This window comes from Pinus tabuliformis, chromosome 2_2 (genome assembly GCF_031772625.1).
Source record: "Pinus tabuliformis cultivar Carrire ecotype Pingquan chromosome 2_2, CPIR1, whole genome shotgun sequence".
In the NCBI taxonomy this organism is placed as follows: Eukaryota; Viridiplantae; Streptophyta; class Pinopsida; order Pinales; family Pinaceae; genus Pinus; species Pinus tabuliformis.
Window position 1 is genome coordinate 142542062 of NC_142300.1, and position 11281 is coordinate 142553342.

General features: G+C 36.8%; 1 long non-coding RNA gene across 2 annotated transcripts in view; it reads left to right on the forward strand.

Moving 5' to 3' along the window:
• Nucleotides 1-11077, forward strand: part of LOC149191759 (uncharacterized) — a 37700-nt gene extending 26623 nt beyond the window's left edge. For both annotated transcript variants that reach the window (XR_016254846.1, XR_016254847.1), the window contains one exon: nucleotides 10468-11077. This is a non-coding gene — a long non-coding RNA (uncharacterized LOC149191759). The remainder of the gene's footprint in view (nucleotides 1-10467) is intronic.
• Nucleotides 11078-11281: the final 204 nt, after the last annotated feature.

Genomic DNA, 11281 nt, shown 5'->3' on the forward strand with positions numbered 1-11281 from the left:
AATTTGTATTAATTTTTATTTTGTTTCACTGTTGAGAAGATATTAATTTCATTTAATAGTTGATCTACTCCGTGAGAACTCCCAAAATGGATCCCTTTTATAGCAACAAGGTGACCGTCAGTAAGCCTCCCAGCATATATAGTCCCACAAGCACTATGTCCACACTTTTTTTTTTTTTGTAGTAGCAAAGATTTTAGTGGCCTTCTCCAACATCTTATAAGGGAATAGATCAAGTTTGAATTCTTCAGAGTGCATAGGTAAAAGGTTTGCAAGTTGGCTTCCTCACTGGACTGTCTAATTCAAAAATTAGATTATCTATGTTGTTTGTGTAAAGCAAGTGCAATAAGACTTGCTGCCACAAGTGTTGACGAAGCCACAAGCCCAGTCGCAAGGACTATTCTCTTTGTTGCATTGTGATCTCTTCGACAGTCCTTATCGTATGACTTCTCACCATGCTTTTTGCATACTCTTACGTATCCAGTGCCTTGACAGAACTCATCTCCTTGATAGCCATCTTTAGAAGCACACCTCACATTGTCAGTTACATCTACGACATGTTGATAGACCACATTGGGGTCATAGTGAACATCATCAAAAAGTGCCCATAACACCCAATTCCCACTTTAACCCACACTTTGCATCCAAACGGGTCAATATGAGTGTGAGTATCCAACTAATGAAGCTCTGGCACTGCAACTAGGAGAAGTGAGCAAAGTCATCATCTCCATGGTGCCATATTGTCTCATTCAGAAAGGGATAGCAAAATGTCCTATCAAACATGCACTGCTCATTGCGGCTCTGCATATAAGGAATATTGCACTTCAACAGACAATCTGGAGTGCTCTTGCAGTCAGATAATTGGAGAAAGTTGCTGGCAGAAATTGCATAATTCTTCATGCCTTTTGACACTGAAGCCCTTGAGGTTTTTAGGATAGGAAGATTAGAGAGGATTGATGATGATCCCATGTGATGAGAAACTTATAGTAAAGGTTGTTCACTTAAATCCTCACAGTATTGTTATAGAATTGCAATTTGAATCGATCCAACTGACAATGCCTTGAATTGATATAGAAAGGATATGGAATTGAGGCATTCCCACAACTTTCACTGCATTTCCTTGTGCCCTATGCTATGTTAGAAAACACTCTAATCGAGAAGACCAGAGGCAGCCATGAACCCGAAAAGGCCAGAATAAAAAGATAGCAAAGGCTAATACTTATTTGTCTTGAAAGTTACCACATCATTTTAAGGCATGCTAAGACAATATATACTTCCTAGAATAAAAAGCAAATAACCATGTATGTTTTGTATATCCACCTAGCTTTGAATCCTGCGATGGGAAGATTTTTCTTTTGATATGATGGCAACGTTCATCCTATGCTCATTACCTACTCTAAACTTCCCCATTCAACTTCACTACTCCATTCGATTGCAAAGTCTACAATGGTCCATCTCAAATCAACCCAAAAGTAGGACAATTATGGCTCAAAATATATATGCATTCAATTTATTTGTTCATACTTTTTTTTTTCTTGGTTCTCGACAAGACAAGAGGTTGAATAATTGCTTAGACACTGTAGTAGCCTATCTTTCATAGTGTTCTTGATTAGTACTTCATTGTATGTCCACAACCACCGAGTATATGTATATATATATATATATATATATATATATATATATATATATATATATATATATATATATATATTTACTCAGCCTACTACATATACATACTACATATCTATCCAAATACCAAAAATGACATTTTGGACATGTGGGGTTCAAACTTCTTGCATTTGGGTCATGAAGACATGACTAGTGCTTCATTGTCGAATCCCGATAGCTACTGCGTATACATCCTAGTCTACAATATAGACATTGGGTATATCACCAAATCCTTGAAATGAAATATTTTTGCATGCGAGTCAAGAGTCCTATATTTCAGTCACCCATTCACAATATAAAATATCAGGGAACCACCACTTTGATATGAGTGCCAGAATTCAAGTGCCACTCTAATAATATGTTTGTTTGCACCAGAACTACGAAGGAGTTACACTGACGCAGATGGAATTCAAGTCCATATCTACGCAGTTAATGCAATAAAACATTTATTTTGCATAGATTTTTACCAATCTGACAAATATTGAAACGCTTTGACAATAGCCATGAACAATTCCAATAACAAAATACATTATAGACCCGAAGAGGGGGTCTTCATTTTTTTTCGAAATAGAAATATTACCAACTTGGTGAAAGTTTTCTTTGAAAAAGATGGAAGAGGCTACAATGATTTTGGATGTTCGTAAACATTCTTCGTGACTGCTATGTGCCAAATTGTAAATTGATAAGACGCGACAATCGTATGACATCTTAAGTGGATATTTAATAAGAACAAAGCTATGTTTGAGCTTTGAGCAACTTGAAATAAAATTGAATGTCTGAATATAGAGGCATTTGGTGCTACTTGTGCAGTTGATCCACCCTTTGTTAAACTTGGGGAGCAAACTCGAGAGTGAGACCACTACCTCAACGCATATTCTTAGTGGAATTTTAACAAACACTTCCCTTGCAAACTCTAATCTCTCACTAGGAATACCACTTTTGTTGCAAACTCATATGTGGGTGTTGTCGTTGGCAGGTTGCAGGTTCAAACCCCACAGCAGCTAGCTTTCGCCAGATTGCATGGCCCAACAGTTCAATGTGCATGGTAGTCTTCAAGTTAGGTGGCTTCCTGTTTTGACTTGAGTTCACTTCTGATATTGTGTACATTGACTTGCCTGCCCTACTTCAAAGTCGCTAAATGGGCACATGAACTTAAAACACTAACAAAGGTGACCCAATCTATTTTCATTCTTGCCAAAAACGTTTCTCTAAAAATATGTAGGGTTTTCTCACCATACCCAACTTGGGCATACGTTGCCATCATTGCATTCCAAGAAACTGCATTCCTTGTAGGAATTATATTAAATAATTGGTGTGCACTCTCTAAGGTGCCAAATTCGTAATGATTGATGTCCATGAAATGGCATCTCACATAACCATTTTATCAAATAGAAGGTGTGCATCATCTATACTCCAACACATTTAGTATACATGTCTGCAAGGGAACTCTCGAAAAATACATCCAATTCAAGTTCACTTATGATTATCAAGCCATGTAGATGTCTTCCTTGCTGAATGGAGTGTAAGGTAACAAGCATTGAGGTCACTATTGAAGGTAATATAATTCAGCCTCATGCTAGACCTATGCATTTCACGAAACTATTGGAGGGATTCCTCACTATACCCATGTTGGGTGTAAATCACAATCAATTTACTCCAAGAGACCACATCCCTCTCAGGAATCATATCAAACAATTACCTTGCACGCTCTAACCTACTGCATCGGGCATATCCAACAACCAAAGAATTCCATGTGAAAACATTAGGCACGCAAATGTGATCAAACACTTGGATTGCATCCTCCTTTCTATCACACTTAACATACATTTCAATAAGAGCAAGCTCTGGAAAGGCATTTGATTCGAATCCCACTTTGATTACCTTAGCTTGAACTTGTGCACCACACTGGGGACACATCAAGTTGGCACATGGATTTAGACCACTTGTCAATGTAAATTGGTCCGGCCTTAAACTTGCGAGCTTCATTTAAAAGTAAAGTTCCAGAGTATCCTTGTTGTGGCCTTGCTGGGAAAACACTGAAATGATTTCATTCCAAGACACAAAATCCCAATCAAGCATTTTGTTGATGAGTTCAATTGCATCTTCAACATTTCCCCTTGATAGCCTGGGGTGGAGATCTTTTTCTGGATTCCTGATTGTTTTTGTTCTTGAGAAACCTCCTTATGCCCTGGAATCTGGCTCGGTGGTGATTGGGCAACAAGAAAGACCATAATGCTGTCGAATCTATGGCTAGTTGGAAAAGCGTAGTCTCTAACTCAGTTGCCCATTTTATCTGGGATTATTTCTTCTTATGATTGGAATGTGCATTAAACTCTAGGTCGAATTCAAGGTATGAGGCATAATTTTTTATAAGGAAATATATCATTGATGATATTTCTTGATAGTGCATGAATTAATTTGATGGTTGTAAGAGTTCAATTACAAGTCTATGAGTTCAGTATTTTTTTTTCCAGAGAAAAAAAGCGAACTTTTTATATATAAAGATAAAAAGTTACAAGCAGATGCAAAAGAGCATTCAGTTCGGTGAGGACTTCTCCCTCAGCAAAAAAGCCAGAGAAGGATCATGCTTCTCTGAAATAGCCAAAATCTTCAAAACCTTTCAGTTCCCCTGTACCAGATACAGGGTGCTTCCCCTTTGGGAACCAAGCGCAAGCCTCAGTCTTTGTGATACAGACCATGACTTGAAACCACATCAGTACAGTTCCGTGGGCCTCGTTGAAAGGAAAACAGCCCACCAAAATAGTGACGCCCGCATACCTTGGGCAATAAGTTCATAGTGTCCAGAATTACTTGTCCATTACAAAAAGGAAAGACATGCGACTATATACAGAAAAGGAAAATAAACAACAACAGGAAAAAGCAGCAGCGATTATGCATAAGGGGGGAGATCCGACACACGGATCTGATCTTGCACTTTTTCAGTCATTTTCCATATGCCCACAGCCTGCTGCAGACCATCTTTAGATAGCTTGTCCGTGACTTCATTTCTGTCCCTGTAGATGTGTTCAATTGAAAAAACATTAAAAGACTGTTTTAATGTCAATATCTCTTCAAGAAGTGGCCTCAACATGTAATTTTGACACCTACTGTTACCATTTACCCACTTCACTACATTCAAGGAGTCTCCAAAAATCTGAATTGCGAAGATGTGTCTATGGATAAGCCAACAGAGGAGAAGTTTTAGAGCTGAAAGTTCGGCATAATTATTAGTTCCGGGACCAATACCCACTGAAGCCATTAAGGAGTGAGATTCGGTTAAATGTATAATTATCCCTGCCCCGGCAGTGTTGTTCTGTGAGGCCCCATCAAAATAGGCCCACGGGATGCCTGCTCTTATTTGTTCCTCCCTGCTCTGTGGCTTTTTCTTTGAGTCCTCTGGAACAGGGATGCTGGAAAAAATAGCTGCGCTTTGAATAGCTATAGCTTCTGCTGAAAGTGTACTGTCATTGAAAAGGCTTCTGTTTCTGGCTAACCATACTCCCCAACAGATAATAGGAGGGAGATTCCTCAAGTTCTCTCCTGAAGAATGGTTCCACCGCTGCTCCCAAGCAGACATTATGGATCCCCCATCCCAACTAAGATGTTTCTTCAGTAATTTGTTAACCTCCTCCCACACCCTTTTAGAGAAGGGGCATCCCATGAAAAGGTGAAAGATGGTCTCCGAGTCAGCTTTGCAAAGAGGGCATCTTCCAGGCCCTTGTTTGAATCTTGCTTGTAGAACATCCCAGGTTGGTATCTTTTGTTTTAGCACACACCAAAAGAACAGTCTGGCTTTTTTAGGACATTTTAATTTCCACAAAGGTTTCGCCCACCAACCTGGGTCCTCCCATCCTTTTTTCGACATTAGGAAATTGTAACCTGCTTTCGGGGAGTAGGATCCTGAGTCAGCATATGCCCAGACCAGCTGATCCGGTCTATCTCTTATTCTCACATTGGATCTTGATAACTCTTGAATGAAAGTCTGCCATTCGTTCCACCACAAAGGACTGATCTTCGCTGCCACAAAGATATCTTTTTCTTTTGATTGATGTGTCCCAAATGAGAGGGAATGCTCCTCTATATATACAATTTAGTGGAGTTGAGGGGATGTGACTTTTGATCTTCTTAAGCTGACATATAGTTGAGGCCGACGTAAATAATTTACATGAGAGAAACATAAATTCGAAATTCCACTTCTACTTATCCAAATTTGATGATATTTAGATCAATTTTGGTCCTCTCAAAAAGAGGAATTCAATGAAACAATTATCTAGCCCCAAAGGCACCGTTCAAATTGGAATTTGGCCCTAGTTTCCATTTTTAACAAAAATAACCATCAATACTTTTTTATAGCATCTTAGGCTGAATTCACAATAGTATGCTATAAAGTGTCATTTCAATGTCTAGAAATTAGGATATATAAATGTGAGATATATACTCTACATTTTTGGGTTATCTCTTTTTCAAATCTGAGCTTTTTTAGGCTACATGTTAATTGCTTGAACTTTGAACCTTGAAGAAATTTTTGAATGGACTTCGTAAATACTCGAATGAATGGACTTCGTAAGGAAGTGGTACCATAAATTGTGTTAATTCAAAGATTTGACTTCCTTATTTTCACAAAATACAATGATCTCAATAAATACTTATATGTATAGATACTTATGTTTAGGATTATATATGTGTTGGAGCAGTTCTTTTATGTTTTACTATAATCCTTGTTGACAAGTTTTAGTTGACTTTTTTCATCAATTGCTCATGACAAGATAATCATGTTGCAGGAATGAGTTATCCTACAATCTGTTTCAATTTGTGGATTTTTTTTCCTCCCATTTTTTTACAAGGATGTAGATTTCATTTTCATGTTGATGGTTTTTGCACGAATCTTATCTAGCCCCAAATGATGGTAATGGAGTGGATCTTGAGAAGTAGTCGTGGACACAGACTCTATCAGTGGTTAATGTTACAATACCACTTCCACCTGGTATCAGAAAAAGTTTAATGTTCTGTGGCATAAAGAAGAGTCATTTAACGACATGGTTGAAAGGGAAACCTCATGTCTTAATTGTAAGTCATTTATTTGCGTTCCTTAGTTGTAAGTCATCTGTTTGATTTTGAGCTTCATCAGATCAATTATTTCACTAATCCAATATGCATGGCTTGTATTTCTCACCCGACGTTAGTTACTTGACATGGTTGATATAACATTCAATTCTATGCCACTTTTATTTTAAGTCAAAGATTTTATTGATTAAAATGATGTTCGTATTTTAATTGATTTAAAAAAGTTTTGTAAATTCCATGTGGACGTTATTTTTTCAGGGTGAGCTCTTTGCACCAGTAAGGTCAGATGAGTCATAGAACATAGGTATACAACTAGCGCATCTTTGGCCTTTGTTGTGTATTTATTATTCTTTATATCACTGATGGATGGTTATTGATTGATGTAAAATAAAGGATGGGAAGGTTTCTGCCAATTCTCTTGGCAAAACAAAATCAAATGGAATGGTAGAATTGTGTTTTAAAGGGTGAGCCAAAAATAAGTACTTGAAAGGTAGAACTTGAGAATAGAAAGCTATCTGATCTGGATCTAGAGACACAAAAAACCCTGGAAAAAAATGATGGTATTGACGAGTCTTCCTTGAAAATAAGCTCTAGTTGTTAGACCACTGCCCAAATTTCAGTTATCTGCAATGGCAATAGTGACTCTAGATTTATTTGTATGAATAACGACTTTGGCCATTGTCCTGTTCCTTTCCTATGAGATATTTTTGATTTTCAAACTCCAACTAGTTTGTTGTTAAACTAATTAAAGCTTTGATGACAAACATATAGTTTTCAAAGCTCTTTTCTAAATCTATTTTCTTGAGAAAATGTCTTTTTACTTTAGGCGTTGTAGATTGATACCGCGTGACATATGCTACTATATAATTGCCTGGATAAATAGACAGAAGTGTTCTACAACGTAGTCTTTTTTAAATCTAAAGAAACATAATTTTCAAATACAAAGTTTATTAATTAAAGACATCTTTTAGACATCTTAGTTAAGTTATGATTATATTTTTGTAGGGGATTTTGTGTGCATTGATATTGTGTTCTCTTTGGTTTCTGTTAGGTAACAATGGTTAATAAGGAATTCGTTCTTGAGCAATAGGCACACATCTTATTCTACTATTGACATGGATCTCCATGGCTTTCAGGGATGGCGACAAAAATGCAGATGTCAATGGGATCTCCAAAGCCTGTGTTGGATGAATTTAATACTAGTGATGATTTTGATTCCTTGTTAGATAAAGAATGTCACAAGTCAAATTCAAATAAATAGAAGTAGCTTAAGAATGAAGGTGAAGCTATTGCTTTCTGTCCACATCAATTTTTTTTATTTGTTGGTTGTTGTTGTGTTTGAGTGCGGACTTGTGAAATTTTAAATTGCATGTTAGTTTATGTGAAGGGGGATATATATATATATATATATATATATATATATATCTATGTCGTTCATGATTTTTGGAGATCCATGTTACATTTGCATAGAAGTTTAGATATCATTCAAATATCTAAACACCCAACAACAACAACATTGAGATTTTTATTTCACTCAACCTATAACATATTGCATCTGTCTTCATCAATGCTCTTCTTCCATATGCTATCCACTTATGACATTTCTTTTGCAATATTTGGTGCATTTTCTAGTTATAGGTCATTTATAGGTTATAAATGTCTTCAAAGTTTCACTTCTAATTGAGTATTCAACTTAACATATTGATTTTCTTATATGTAATTATTTTTTCCTCCACCCACATTTCATAAGTTCCATAACCATTAAGTAGGGACTTGCAGCTTCGATGCTGCTTTGCTTGTTTAATAAAATATTTTCGAGACTTTAATTTATTGAAAGTTGTTGAATTTACAATTTATGAAGTTTCAAGGTATAATTATTTAAAGGGTGCTAGCTCAATGGAAGAGCATCTGCTTTACAAGCAGTTGGTTGGTGGTTCGATTCCATCATGCCCTGATACCATATGGAATGATGACGATTAGTTTTTGGTGACGAATGCTCTTTTGCTCATCACGAATGAGCTTATGGTGACATTTTTCGACCCTCACTAAAATATGAAATGGTGACAATCAACGAATGACACAATATATACGCATCAATAGTGATGACCATGAAAGGTCCGTAACCATAAATCGCTGTTGTTGATATGAAATGATGACGGTCACTGTCCGTCATTATAGTCATTATTCGTGACGAACCTTGAATGTAACCACAACACCTATACTTTTGACAATGCGGCGTTTGGTGACAGTAAAAAAACGTCACCATATATATGCACCAATAGTGAAATATCCATCACAAGAAATCGTTGTAGTTCATATGAAATGGTGATGGTCATTATCCGTCATTATAATCAATATTCGTGACGGACCTTGAATGTCACCATAACACTTATACTTTAGGCGACGCCACCTTTGGTGACGTTCAGTTTTTGGTGACTGAGGCTATGGTCCGTCACCATTGCTCATATGAAACGTGATGGTCACTATCCATCATTATAAATTATTATTGGTGATGGACTTTGAATGTCACCAAAACACCTATACTTTTGGTGACGCCACCTTTGGTGACGTTCAGTTTTTGGTGACTGAGGCTATGGTCTGTCACCATTGCTCATATGAAACGGTGATAGTGGCTATCCATCATTATAAATCATTATTGGTGACGGATTTTGAATGTCACCAAAACACCTATACTTCTGGCGACACCACTTTTGGTGACGTTCAGTTTTTGGTGACGAACACTTTTTTGACCGTCACCAATGAGCTTATGGTGATATTTTTCGCCCCTCACCAATGTCCTTTTTTCTTGTAGTGTGGTAAGTAGCGTGGTAGCAGCCCTACTCTGTTCATATACTCATTCCTCTTTTGTTTTGCAATAGTGCTTGCTCAGGCTAGTCTGTTGATCCCAATGGGCATTCCTCTTATGTTTTCAGCATTAACAAGGGTTCCTGTAGATCTTGATAGGCATACTTCTATTGTTTTTCCAGAAGTCCCTGCAGATCCTTGTAGGGGTTCTTCTTTTTGTTTACCTAATTGATTATTATTGTCCTGGCTCAGTCTCAGGGCTCAAACATAACTTCAAACTTATTAACCACCCAAATTCTCACTGAAATTCCTCATCACCATAGGCATTATTCTTTTATCAGCCTTCCTCTTATTGTTTTTGCAGTTATAATTAATAATATTGATGGGCATTCATCTTAGACTTTGTAAGCATATTTTTTACTCGTGTAATTATTTATGGTGTTCTACCACTTGAGTAGATAACAATCAGTCAAGTGGTTAGGGGTGCCCAGGAGCTGTGTGATTTGATGATACTTTGTGCAAAGACATTGTTTCTCATTATTCATAGTAGTAAGCGGTCCTGTGTGGGACTCCATAAAAATAAACAATGTGCTGCCAAGTCTTGACCTTTTCCATAAATAAATAAAATCTTAAAACCCCAGCAAGAGCTTCATGAAAATGTATAGATTAGGAATAGGCTTTTTTATTAATTCCTGTTGCATTAATCTGCATTGCGTTCCCTGATACAAACTAGGCCTTTTCTAAAATTCAGAATGTTTGCTTTAACCAGAGATAAATCCCAAAATTCCACTCCGTTATCTCTGGGCTAAAAGCTTCTCATTGTCTCTGATTGCAGATACAGTTAACTAACTGCAATTTCTGTCTGACACTGAAATCCCTAAATTATACTCCATTATCTCTGGACTAAAAGCTTCTCAATGCCTCTGATTGCAGATACCGTTACCTGTTCGAATTCTGGATGTTAGGCCAAATCTTACGAAGGATCTGATGGAAGATGACAGCAAGGTTATTGCTGGAAGCTCATCATTAACTCACTGCAAAAGTGTTGCCACAGATCTCACAAAGCACTTTAATCGATCTTCAAAGAAAACTAGATCTGTGATGCTTTATGTGCAAAATTGGTTAATATTGTATATATCTGGTTCCTTTTTGTCACCAATATGCCTTTGTCAGACATCTCCATGTCGTTGAAAGCAACTTTTTCCGATCACTAGTGAGCTTCATTTTTGGTTCTGTACTCCTGAGGCCCTGAAGGTGAAGGTCAGCTTTTGCTTGTTTGTGACTGATGATAAGCTGCAAATTGTAAATTATTAGGTCCTTGCATTTTCTTCAATTCAAAAGCAGCACACATGGGCCTTACTAAATGTCAGCTATCACAGGGGCTCACATTAAGGGTAGTATCCTCTCGCTATTCAGGTGGGAATGTGATACAGTTAGGCTGCATTTCAATTGGAAGAATATGTTTTATCATAGAAATCTCAATCAACTTTGTGTTGATTTATGTATGCGATACAATTATGTTGAATTTCAACCTGAAGAGTATGTTTTATCAATAGAATTCTCAATCCACTGTGTTGAATTTTGTGAATCATACAGTAATGCTGCATTTCAACAGTATGAGAGTCTTTGTTATCATAGAATGTTCAATCAACTGGTAATTGATTTTAAATATGTATGTTGTATATCATATTCTTACTAAATCATACTTAAACATAACAACAAAAGTTACAAATTATGATGCGAAAAT